Source organism: Equus caballus, chromosome X (assembly GCF_041296265.1).
Source record: "Equus caballus isolate H_3958 breed thoroughbred chromosome X, TB-T2T, whole genome shotgun sequence".
NCBI lineage: Eukaryota > Metazoa > Chordata > Mammalia > Perissodactyla > Equidae > Equus > Equus caballus.
In genome coordinates this window covers 103885927-103900038 of record NC_091715.1, presented here as the reverse complement: position 1 = coordinate 103900038, position 14112 = coordinate 103885927, and the positions used below count along the sequence as shown (strand labels likewise).

The following is a 14112-nucleotide window of genomic DNA, read 5'->3' as shown; positions in this document are numbered from 1 at the left end:
CAGCTAATAAGTGGTGGAAAACCAGTCTCTGATTCCAAAGACTGTTCTTACCCCCTACCCTATACTGCTTCTGCCTATAATTGGGGCAGGAAGCATTGTGTTAGGTATGCACCTTTGAGAAAGTAAATGCCTGAGTTGGAAGCAGTGGGCACCTACAGTGATTATTTGCCATTATCTACATGCCAGTTTCCATGGTATGACCTATTAATAGCAGATATTTAATCACAGTTCGATTTTTTTTTATGCCCTTAGGCTCCTTTGCTGCTCAGCTGGTGTGTGCTCGTAGGAATATATTATATGAATGTCAGGTTTAATCAAATAATATTAGGTGGGTAAATCTACCATTAAAGAAAGACATATACAGTAAATTCCCTCTTTTCTGGAAGGGCTGGAAATGAGACACTGTGGCTAATTTAATATGCTAGTCAATACAATTAGCCTAGATAGTCTACCTCCAATTGCTGATTTTCAAAGAATTCCATCAAATTATGCTACATCCCTTTATATTACTTGATTACCCTTTATAAAACAATCCTTTCATAAACTGTATAAACACTGCCATTTTAAAATTATATCTTTCACTTATAATTTTGTAAACTCATCTGCTTCCTTTTTTAGATCTTGAAAACTCTGTAACCCTGTGTGTTTATCTTTTAACCTCAGTTGACAGGAAGCTCAGAGTTAAATGCAGTGCTCAAGCATAGTAACTACCTTACCTCAGGATTTTGCTTTCTCTATACAAGGGTTTCTTGACCTGGGGTTCAAGGACACCTGGGGGGAGGGTGCCTGGATAGACTTCAAGGTTGGTGGCAAAACCTTGTGTCATTTTGGATAGTTATGCTTTTCTGGGGAGACATTCCACAGCTCTTTAACAGATCTTCAAAGGGGTCTATGGGCCAACAGAGATCAGAACTCTGTAGTTTTTGATCTCTCTTTGTGACTTCATTTTTCACTGCCCTGCTGCATATGAGTTTTTGTTATAGGCTTCCTCAAATTCTCTTATAGTATGTGAGTATTCATTAGAAATAAATCAATATTAAATAAATATCTCATTCTAAATTTACACTGAAGGGCATTTGAACTTTCTTTGAGGATTCAGAGGGGACGAGATTCATCGCTCTGGATTTTGATGACAGCTGTGAACTGCTGAAGCCAAGAAGGTACAACTGGATGGAACTAAATATGTACTGATCACTAGAACAGAGAGGGAAAAATCTGCATTAGTTGAACTTTCTGGGTCATAGTAAATTACTGATGATATATCTCTGGATTAAATACAATTTTAATATTTATTTTTTACCATCTTTAAATGAATTTTCTATTATTCCTTTATATGGATTATCTGTGATACTGTTCCCTTGCATCAACACAACTGAGAAGTAACAATATAAATGTTTTTTAGAAAATATATATTTTCTTATAGCTTTATTTTGAAAGTTGATTAATACAAACAAAGAAAACATGGAGATAAATTAAAAAGCAAACTCTTTAATATTCTAATTTTTGTTTTCCCCAACTCTAAGATGCACAGTAAGTGTTTTTTAATTAACAAATTTGTCTCGGCAAAGCAGCTTTAAACATCTGTAGTTACCTATTTGATAGAAAAAAAACTTTTGGGATTTTTTTCCACCTGCTCTCTAAATCCCTTTAGTTAGCTCCTCTAAACGATCTGTTGCATAATCTACACCTTGACAGTGTTAACACGCTGGTTTGGCCCATTAGTGACAGGACATGGTTGGTATTGAAGATAATCAAAATATCTGCTTCTGAGACACAACAATCACGCTCAAAGGCAGTTGAAGGCATTTAACTACCATTACAACTAGCTTTGTCACACAGACCTTGAGAGTATACTGAGAATTCATTTTCTTTTAAGTACTACCTGCGCAAAATGTATTTGATTTAATAGATTTATGGTTCTTTTTCTTCTTTTTCCTTGCTTTAGGCAGCAGAGAGGGAGTATTTAGTTATAAGATAGTCAAGAGGCAGAGAACAGATATGCAATAATGGGAACAACAATTTCCAAATATTATCCCCTTTATTCTTTTCCTGCAGTATTCACAATACAAGGTTCCAATATAAGTTATATCAAAAGACTTGAGGGAATTTTCCCAAAAAGTAGATAAAGGGCATGATACCAGAGAACCCTGAAGGCCCACTTGCCACTAAATATCTTCCCATACTGAACTTCCATCAGTGGAAATCCATTCCCAAGAGTTAAGGCATTGTAGCCTTTTATCTAGAGAGTATTGGACCACTACTCGATTCCAACAACGTGGTATGGTTTATTTTTACTGGATTGCTATTCTTAGGAAAACAAATGGACACTGAGGCAAGAGGGGATGGAATAGGATATAGTAAATTTATTTTTTGATTTTGGACTAGTGAAGTAACTAGGAGGGACATCGTGAGGTGAGAGGCCTGGAAAGTCAGGTGGTGGGAAAGCCCTAAGGGATTGCAGCCTTGAGGTTAAGAGAAAAGGACCAAAAGGTGTGAGAGGGTCACAAAAAGGCAGGAAGAGGACAAAGGTCACATACAACTCAGTTAGCCAAGTGTCAATCCAGGAATCAAAGAGGGTGCCAGCAGAAGTCACCAGTGCGAGTCTCATTTCTGTCATGAGAAGGAGTTTGCAATAACATGCCACACTTTCAGAGCACCTTGCATGTTGATGCTCCATACGTATTTGGCAAATAGCTGAATGAACAGATCAGTGATGCAGCTTACAAGAGTGCAGGCTATGGTCACCTTGGGGACATAGTGGAACACAGAGGAAGCCAACTTGTGAGCTTGACCTCATCAGCACAGGCCTTTAATCTACAAAGCGATCCAGCCCTATTCTGCTCACAACTCCAGTCGCACCTGTTGAAGTCGGCCCCCAATGGGGCTCCTGTGAAAAGTGGTTTCTGGACAGATTGGCTTTTCCCACAGGTGGTTTGATAACAGGGTTTCACTGAACAGCCACAAGTGTAAATAGAGGCACTGCAGGAAGAAAAATGCTTTTCCCAAAAATACAGCAAAATTCTGCAGTCAGATTGAAGCTTACTACAGAGCAAACTCATAGAAAGTATAAGTGAGTGCACGCCTGTCCTCTGCTTCACAATCACTCAGCATGGTTATAAATATTCCTGTCATGCCATTAGAAAATACCTCCTATTTCTAAATGATCCATTCTCTGTTCACTCTTGAGTCTTATGAATAGCAATTCAAGTATTTAAAAGAACAATTGTGTTTCTTTAGATTCTCATCTCTACTCCCTTGATTTAGATTTCTGTAAAGCTCACAACGTTATTACTCTTGGTTTAGTCTTGTTGGCAGAAATGCTTTAATATCTGAGCTCTCCAAAACAATTATAATGGAGCAAAGGAAGCCACTTCTTTAAAATCCAGATCTCTATGTTAATCATTTTCATTCCGATCTGCAAAACAAATGTACGCAAAGGGAATTTGACATGAAGATGGAAAAAAAGGAATGTACGAAGCATATAAAGGGTCATGTCAGTATCCATGTAATTTATTTTACCAAGAGGAGACTCCTAGGGGTAAGACTAACACGGTCCCCTGGAAAGTGCTGTGGGTGACCAAAGCAAACCTATTTAGCCTCCTTATAGATAAGCCTCGTTGGCTTCCTCCACAATACAACCAGGAGAGCAAATCCTGCCACACCTACCTGCTATGAAAACAAATCCCAGAGAAAAGTTTATAAATCCCTAAAAGAGGATAAGATGTTATTATCAACAACAACGATTATATTATTTTTTTTAAAAAAAGAATATTGCATGCAATAAAATTAGACTCTAATGGCTATGTACATTACAATTTTTATTGGGAGATAGGATATATAGCTATGTATAGAATTGTCAGTTCAGGAGTTTTGCCCCAAATTGGCAATCCCTTTAGGTAAAATGGCTAATTAGCACATGAAAAAATATGCAAGCTCCAGATATCCTGATGATGTTCATTACAACTTAAGTCCTTTGCCTGGGATGTACATTTGACTCTAGTTTATTATGCGTTTGTGATAAATTCATTTGTGAAACCAGATGTTTTCTTGCAACTATGTCAACTATATCCCCTTCATTTTCACAGCCAGCTCTCCTTTTTGTGAATCAACAGGGCAGTTGCTGGGGGCAATTCACTAAATCACCACTAGAGGGCGGGCTGTCCAAGTTTTTGTGTAGCTCTTAAGTTTTCCCCACCTAACCTCTAAAACTAAAGATTTGCTATCTGCCAACCGCTGGGTGCTGGGGAGGAATCACTGCACACCTCTGAGGATGCACCATTGTGGGTGATAGAGGGAACCAAAAGTTGAGCATGCGGCTGAGCTCTTTCTCAACCTGGCTAACCAGGTTAGACACACAACAGGTGGATGACAGCACAGAAAGGTGTGACAATATCAGCCACTGGCATTCATTGAGCCCTTAGTACAGAACAGCTAGGCACTGTGAGAGGTGCTTTGCATATATTTTTCTCATTTCATCATCATGTCAACGCTGGGAGGTAGGGACTCTTGTTATTCCCATTTTGCTGAAAAGAAAAGCAAAGCTCAGAGAATTTAAGTGACTTGTTTAAGGTCACTCAGGTTGTGGTGACAGAGTTCAGACTCCAACGCAGGTGAGTTGGATTCCAGAACCTATGTTCTTAATCACTGTGTGCTCTTTATACTGATTCCTATACTCCTCCTCCCAGCTCACGAGCCATTACAGTATTAAAATGTGCTTGGCACTATTCACATTGTCATATGTATTCTAAAGAGCAAATGCCTGTCCAATAGATTAGACCTTTCCAGCTAAGTGATAAAATAGCCTCAAACAATAACCATTGCGGGAATTGGAGCCATCAAATAATGTATGCCAATTATTTTATCTATCACACACACTATTTACAGAGTAATAAATTATTAATAATTTGTGTACTTCATTTAACCTTTGAAGATCAAAACCTTGGATAAATTTTATCTGATCTGTATTGATTTATTTAAAAGTAAATATTTAGGGATGATCACCCAATTCCTAACATTATAATCTAGGAATAGATTTGTGTGCTTATCTTAACTTTTGTACTTATGTATTACTAAATACAATGTTATTCTCCTTATTTTAATATTTTAATGTGGTAGTTGAATATCTTCTATTTCTCTCTCATCTCTCCTTCCAACACACAGGCAAGTTTCTTTTTGTTTATACTCAGCCCAGTGGATGCTATCTGCCTCAAATGGGCAGCCCTCAAGCACAAAGAAGTCAGCCTCTCCAAGAAGTGAGTGGCCTGTGCCCCTGCTGTTGGACCTGCGTCTCTTCCCCCCCGGCCTGGAAATATGGACAGAGCTGTTTCGTCATTTTTTAAATAAAGTTATGTGGGTGGGAAAAAATTTGATTTTTAAATCTCATCTGTGCATCAGTATCCATCAATAGATAGAATATCCCCCACTCTAGCTCTTTAAATATAATGAATGATTATTGCTTCAGGTTTTAAGAAGCATTTCTGCATTTTTTATGAATTGGATTATATGCTTTCCTTTGACACTTTCACCCCCTACTATTCATCAATGGGAAAGTTCTGCCTAAATGAAGTCCTTCATCTCATTTCAACCTAGTTATTACGCTTAATAATGGGCTGGCAACCATCTTCATTTCCCTTTCATTACAGGATCTCTGCTATGCTTTGTCAAGATCATTCCTTCGATCTTTAACCGACAAATGAGCCTCAATTACGTTCGGGAGGTGAAGCCACATGAGGCATTACAACCAACTCCTCAACTCCTGATTACCAGAAGCCTGATGAGCCTCCTTGGGAATTAGCCACTAACCAGGAGCTCTTCTCAGATGTACTGATATTAATTTGAAAGCTGCGGCAGCAGATATGCCTATGGGAGACAGGATATCAGCACTGCCCGCCAACCTCTCCAGCAGGCTTTCTGCTGCTCCCTCAAATCCAGGATGCTTGGCAGTGAGCTTATTTCCCAGGCCAAATCTCCTCCGCCTCCTATGTTCACAGGCATCCAAGCCAAAAACTTCAGGAGTCATCCCTGAATCTTGCATTTCCCTTCCCACTGACCTCCTCCTGCTCCTCCCATAAGACACTGAAGCTTATCATTTCTGAAAAGTTACTCCAAATCTTCCCCTGCTCTCCATCCTCATAGATAAAAAAGTCCAAACCCTTCTCATATTTTGCTTGGACTATTGCAATATCCTTCTAAATGATCTTCCAAACTTCCCAATCCAATCTGTTCTTTAAACTGCCAACAAAGTGATCTTTCTGAAGTATATGACCATGTCCCTTTACTGCTCAAAACCTACAGTGGCTCCCAGTATGCAATTCCCTAAGCCTAGCTTTCCTGGCCCACCTGGGACTGCCTGTCTTTTCTACCCCCAGCCACAATTCTCCACACATCCTACACTTGAGTCAATGCTCACCATTCCCTGAATATGCCATTCCCTTTTCTGCCTTTGCTCTTCTGGTTCTTTCCACTAGAATACTCTTTGCCTCTGTGCCTACCTGTTGAGATCCAACCCATCCTCCAAGACCCAGCTTCAAATGCCACTTCTTCTGTGAAACTGCACTTCACTGCCCCATGTCAATTCTTTCCTCTAGCATGCTCTCACCATGTGTTTATCTATACATCTCCTTCCGGGTTAGATGGGTGTCTCATTTGTATCCCTAGGACAAGGCCCAGTGCACTGCACATAGTAAATCTCTATGGGATGAAATCATGTGGGTTTTTTCCCCAAACAAATTTACTAATAATCAAAAATTATTTGCATTTGTCAAAGACCTTAAGCTTCCTCCTGCTGCTACCCACTAGAGCAGCGATGTGTCCAAACTCTGATAACAATGTCAGGAGATAGGCCCCAAAGTATAAAACGTGTTCACAACAAATAACTGCCACTTTTCCATTAGCTAGTGTCACTAGAACTAGGAATAAATAAGTAAACTCTCTGCCACATCCCTATTCCAGAACTCACAGTTCCCTCGTAAGTCAAAATCATTGAGTCTACCACGGAAGCCCTTCCAAATCAGGCCCTACCCTATCGAAACCACTGCCTAGCCCTGTCCAAGAGAAACGCCCTGCCCCTGACAGGCTGACCTCCTCCCTCCTTGTCCTACCCTATCCGCCTTGTCAGAGGGCAGTTACAGTGTGGGCACTGGCCCACCCAGCTCTTTCCTGTCTCCGGCCTCATACAGTTTCTTCCATCTTCCATGCCTCTCCCAACCAAATTCTAGTCATACCCTGAGCTTAGTTTCCCTAGGTGTCACATTAGAAGTGGCATCCTGGTTTTCCTGCCATATTGATTGGCACATTAGTCAAGATCAGAGACTCTTCATATTTTTCTTTTTTCCCTTCCATCTCTCCTCAAGCATCTCCTGGACCAGACACTTAGTACGTCTTACTGAATATAGGCTTATAGATTCTCATCTCATGAGACCTCGCACAATTAAGTGCTAGTGGAGTGAACGGCTGTGGTTAATTAATTTTCACATTAGTTGGAGGTTAACCTTTGGATTGTTGAAAGTCTTTTCTAAAATGTCCGAATCCACTTTGCCTTAGTAAGTAGAGAATCGTGATGAGAACAAAATCCTTCCAGACTGACTGAGGATTTGTCAGGACCTCAGGGTCATCACCCGAGATCCAATGACAAGGCAGTGTAAGAAGAGGGTATGGCAGCATGAAAAGAGCACAGAGCCAGCTGGAGATCAGAAACCATGGTTTTTCATTCCACCTCTGGCTCCCTAAGGAGATACATGACTTTGGGAAAGTCAGTTTCTAGTTCTCCCAAAAATGGAGGCAATAAACTAGACAAGCTCTAACCCAGCACCAGTACAGCAGATTATCCGATAGTCAGCGAGGTCTTTGCTCAAGAAGATGTGCTGCATATGTGCTAAATCAGAAAATCTCCCCATGGCAATCTTCTTTTGGATTTTGTTTCTTAATTTCAAAGTTACAGAGAACTATAAAGAATAATATTACAAACTCCCATGACTTCACCATCCAAATTTAATAATGTTAACTTTTTCCAACTTGCCTTCAGTTGCTTTGTTTTATTAAAGAAATAAAGCATTGCAGATATAATGTCCCCTTTAACCAGCATACACAGTTTCATCCTTACGTCAAATCCCTGCCTAGATGTAACCATTATTCCTTCCAACTTTTAGACTCTTGCATACATAGCAAGGTACCTTGAAGAAAAATTATTGTAGTGATTAAAAGTTTGTCTTACAATGGGGAGCATAGGTCGGAATAAAAGCTGGTTAACTGAGTGCTCTTACGAGGTGGGTTCCCGTCAACTGAGGTCTTAGAGGCTGTACTTACAGGCACGCACACACCCCATACACGTGCACCCTGAAGCTCTCACATACAGAGACCTCGTGGGGGCGAATCTCAAAGTCTACAGGAGTTTTCTGCCCAGAGTTAGTTGTTTTCATGCCATGTGCTGCTACACAGATTTCAGGATGAGACTCTGGAACTGGAGTTCTGCTCTGTTATGGGGAAAGTGCTGATTCACAGCAGACACAGAAGTGCTATATTCATCAAATAGCCAGGCTCTAAAAGTTACAAGCGGGGGGCCAGCCCGGTGGTGCAGCGGTCAAGTTCACACGTTCACTTCAGCAGCCCGGGGTTTGTTGGTTCGTATCCTGGGCTCAGACTTATGCACCGCTTATCAAGCCATGCTGTGGCACGTATCCCACATATGAAGTAGAGGAGGATAGGCAGGGATGTTAGCTCAGGGCCAGTCTTCCTCAGCAAAAAGAGGAGGATTGGCAGCAGATATTAGCTCAGGGCTAACCTTCCTCAAAAAGAAAAGTTACAAGCATGGGGCAGGGCCCATATCTTCTACTCTATACTCAGCTGCTTGTATTTCAAATCAAATTCTGGGTCAACCAGGATATATAAACTCCAAAGTAACTTCTGATTAGGGCTTAGTCTTCTTTTTCAGATAACTTATTTCCCTCTCCATTTGCAAGTTTAGCACACCATTCAGCTACCAGAAACCCCTCCTCTTGCTGAGCTAACCAAATAATGGAAGCCCTGGCTGGGCTCTGCCTGTCAGGGGGCTGTGAGCATTGAATACCTCAGTGCACTCCAAGTGCTTAGCATGGTGCCTGGCACACAGACAGTACTCAGTAAGCCTTTTCGATTACTAATACAGCTACCACTACTACTAGTTCTATCAATTATACATCCATTTTTGTTACTTCTTCTACTGTGCTTCTCAAACCTTTACCTATGACAATATACAGTGTTGCAATAGAAATTGGCTTTTTTATCATATTTATATTAAAGTTAGGTCATTAAATTGTTTTTTTTTCAAATTTGGGGCATAGGTATGCCATACTACCTACAAATTTCATTTCAGGACACCAAAGGGCCATTATGAAATATCTTAACATGATATATACATTTTCATATTTATTGTATATTCATATTCATTGTATATTTCATATTTATTGCATATAATAGTGTAGAGTAATACACTATTGTTTACTTCATGTATGCTATAACAAATATTACAATATTATTAAAGATTGCATATCACATTTATATTTTATAAATTATATATACATTTGCTCTATTGCAAATTACATATCATACTTATAGTTTACAAATTTGCATATATTTATAAAATGTGTTTATTTTATATTTATAGTCATATAATGTATATTTATAATATAAAATAAATGCTATAACTAAACAAATTTATAATTATATTTAGAAGTTAATTGTAAAAGGGTTGAATCATATGAAATTGCTGTTTTTATAAGTCAAAAAGGTCAAATATCGACAATTTCATATGACTCATCCTAATATGTATCTTATATATAATATCATAAATTTAAATAAACATTTGTTATATAAAGTTGTAACTATTCTAAAAAGGAAGAATACAGCTAGATACGATTGAGAACTGCTGTGTTAGTAAATATTTTTATTATTTGCCAACACAAAGTGGTCCATGTTAGGGCTCTTCAGATAGTTTATAAAACCAGCAGAGCTTCTTTTAGCCTCCAAGCCTTTGCAATGGCTGTGCCCCATGCTGACTACACTATTCCCTCAGATAGCCACATGGCTCACTGGCTGCCAACCTCTTTCACTTATCTGTTCAAATAAGTTGGTGGTGAGGGGAATTTACTGGCTCCAGGACAGATCAGACAAAGGACTGAGTGGCCTGATAACCTCTGCTGTCTCACACCATCTCCAGATGCAGCTCCCAGACTCTGAGCACTTCCTTTCCTTCCCACCCTCCAAGGGCATCTGATCCCCACCCACTCACAACGTGCACGTGGTCCCCAGCCTCATCCAGGTAATGGAAGGGGAAAGCAGTTTCTTCCCTCTGCAGCAGCTCAGCCCATGCCCTTCCCCTCCCCGCTCGTCTCCTCCATGGACCCCTGTGGCGGGGGGTGGGCAGTCGTGGGGCACCTGGGAGTGCTGCAGGCTGGCCAGTGTGGCCTCCAGAAAGAAATGTCTATGCCACTGGTGCCATCTAGCACCACTCCTCAGCGACCGCCAGAGGGCAGTGCATTCCACGGAGAGAGTGCAGAGGGGCGCCTTCGGCTGAGGGGACGCCAACTGGGCCCCGAAGCGGGTGCTTGGGGGTTACTGGGATGTGCAGCATAGCAAGGCTAGGTACCTGTAGCACCAACGTGACCGTGATGGTGCTTAAGGGGGTACCAGAGCTGGCCCAGAGCTTCCCCGCCAGGGAAATGGCCACGTGCAGAGCACTTCCGCCTAGACCCTGTATCTGCATAGTGTTAGTGCCGTAATCATAGTTTCACTACCCAGGACGTGGGTCTCGCCTTCTCCCCTCTTGGAAATGGGTATGGTTCCAGGACATTCCATAATGTTACTGTGTGCATTTAGGTTAAAATCAGAGGATTAATGTATGTCACTGTGCCCGGGTACTGATTGTCCCCACAGTAAAAGGGGCATAATTTTAGTATATCCATAATAATTCATTTGTAGTTATAGTATTATTATAATGTTTTAATATTAGTTAACTCGGAAGCACCATCAGGAAGGCTTGTGTGATGCTTTACCTTTTGTTATTTGGGGATAATTACTGTGCATCGATTATTATGATGTCTTTATATTATTAATTATTTATATTATTTATTTCAACCTTTATAGTATTCATTATGATTAAGGTCATAATTAAATGACGGTATCATTAATCATTATTATAATGACTACCACAACTGTATTATTAACTATTATGTATGCCATAATCATATTATTTATTACAAGTATTATAGTAAGTGCAATAGTTTTAATAATTTACTAATAAATATAAGTAATAAGAAATTAATTATCTACTGCTAACAAACCCTGGTGTTCACCTTTTCATCTTGTCAGACTCAGGATAACTCATGTAACGCATTAATGCAGTTACTTGCATTATTGTGCTATGTAAAAAAAAAAAAAAAACTATAGTAACTACCACCCCTGGTAAATCTGGTGTAGGATCTCCCCCATAGGAAATGGCATAATTACATCACATGGTTAATGTTGTTATTATTATCATTATTATTACTACTAATGTTATTTTAGCATCTGTCCTAATGATGGATACCAATATAAGAATAATGGTGTTATCCGTTCCTGCCTGAGAAATGGAGATGATTTTGGAATATTGATAATTTACATTATATTGATATTATAATCATAATTAATACCACTCCTGATAACTTGGCGTGCATCTGTAAGATAGACATAAGTATAAGGCATCACTGGTATTGTTGGTATATGCGTTTGTTAGTACTATAGGTAGAATTAAGGCTACTATTAGGAATGAGTGTTGCTTGTAAAATAGGGAGAAATTCACACCTCACAGGGTTTTTGTCAGTTTTCAGTGAGTTAGAACCTGGTACATCGTCGTAATGATGGTAATAGGAGAGTTTCTTAACTCCTATAGTGTATCAGGCACTGCTTTAAGTGCTTCACCCGCATTGACTCATTTCATCTTCACAACAACCTTGTAAGTGAGATGGGCATTATAGATATCCCCAGTTTACATTTGAGCAAACTGCGACTCAGGAAAGTTAAATGTCTTGCCCGAGGTCCCACAGCCAGTTTGAGTCCAGGTTCCATTCTCTTAAGCGCTACTACTCTCTTGGCTACTAACGAGGATAATTATCACGTGACTAATATTTTTATCCAAGTTATTATCTTATTATGATGGTGTATCAGAGAAGAATGAGAGTTTCCTTCTTTTTCATCATAAAATGGTTGTAGGCACAGTCAGTGGCTGGTGTTAGTGGTGCTGATGGGGGGGATCCAGGCAGGGGTGGGGTGACCAGTGTAGGAGTGGGGGGATGAATCTCTACCTCCTGATATCAGGAGATTCACTTGAAGCAGCTCAGGCCAAAAGCACCTGGTAGAGAGTTGGCACACAATAAATGCTTCTCAAAGATTCATTAATCCTTCATTATGGTGCTTAGCTTCCTAGAAGCCCAGGTAAAAAGAGAAAGCAGATTTTAAAAAGGAAAAATGCAAAGAAAGATGCTATTCCTGGTGCTCAGTGAATGCTCTTTTCTCTCTCCATCTGTGACACCATCCTCTCCACTTTTACCCACCTGCCCTGCCCTCCATCCTCAATGGAAGACATATCATGTCAACAGCCTGTTGTTTATGGCTGATTTTGAAGCTAGTATTTGATATCACACAGTGCGGCAAGGCTTCCAGCCTGCATGTGTCCAATATATACTTGGATAAGGTCCAGCTCAACTGATACAGCCTGGAAGACTGTGGAGGGAATGGAGTGAGTCTCCTTTCCTTGGGAGGATGAAGGGATGGATGATGATAATGTCTGGGGTGGATGAGGCATTGAGAGAAGGAACAGGGGAGATTTTTTAATGGGTTAAAGGTTTGTCAACCCCTCATAGGAAGGAATTGGTGGCAAGAGTTCCCTCTTAGGAGGGGTGGGAAGCTGCAGGTGAGACTTAAAAATGAGATTGGTTGAAAGTTTGTCTAAGAACCAGTTAGAACCCCCGGTACACCACCCCAATGCCAGTTTCACATACTGGTAGAAGGCTGGATGAAAGACCTCTAGAGGGTAAAACAGAAAGGGTATGGCTTACCTGGGCATACCTACCCTGGCCAGGCCACAGTTTCCTGTTAATGATTATTTATCTACCACCGAAGTTGCGCATTTTGCAGAACCTTTGAGAGTAATACAGCCCAGACTGCCAGCGTTAGGGCCATTGGGACAAGGAGCCCCAGATTCAGAGCCCCTTCTCTCCCAGACCATTGAAGCCTGACTACCCCATCCCCCTCCTGCAAGCTCCCTGGAAAACCAGTAATATGCCAGAGACCCCATTTTCCTGCTGGCCTCTGCTTTGCTTCTAGCTTTGTCCCAAACCACTCCTGAGCATGCCTGTAGTTGTTACCCACCATATCTCTAGGTCATTCAGTGTGACTCAGACTTGGATAAGCCAGACATCAGATATGTCCCTAGCACATAGGTCTCACCCTGAAATTCCAAAGGGGCAAGTAATGCCACCGTTTAGATGGCTGGGTGGGCAGGAGGGCTCTTCACAGTTTTTAGGACACCTGGGGAAGGGGGAATCTTAAGTCTCAGAACCCTAACGCCTTCCTGACCCATTTCTCCCTCCTTCCGTCCTCACCTCCAGTCATTATAGCTCAATTTCTGGGGCCCATCAACATCACTAGACCATAAATTAAGAGATCACCATTGCCAGGGTATGCCTATTATCTTCTCCCCACACCCATCTCCCCAACCAAAACATAAGCTCCTGGACCCTACTTGGTCTGAGGGTGCAGGGTGGGTCTTTGGAGCCTGACGTTCCTAGTGAAATACTAACTCCCTTCCCCCCAGAGTCCATAAACACTCTTGTAGTCGACAGAAATCCTACAATGAACCCCTCAAAGATGCCCCGTCCTCATCCCCAGAACCTGTGGATATGATGAAATATCATTTCTGTGATAATGTTATATGGCACAGTTGACCATAAAATAGGGAGATTATTCAGGTGGACCTGACCTAATCACATGGGCGCTGAAAAAGAGAGAGCTTTCTCCAGCTGCAGAAGAAAGGGAAGTCAGAGAAAGTGGAAGTATGAGAAGCACACGATGCAGGATTGCTGGTTTTGAAGATGGAGAGGG

General features: G+C 40.9%; 1 protein-coding gene across 1 annotated transcript in view; it reads right to left on the bottom strand.

Annotated features, from left to right (window-relative positions):
* Positions 1 to 14112, bottom strand: part of IL1RAPL2 (interleukin 1 receptor accessory protein like 2) — a 969995-nt gene that overhangs the window by 477422 nt on the left and 478461 nt on the right. The window lies entirely within an intron of this gene.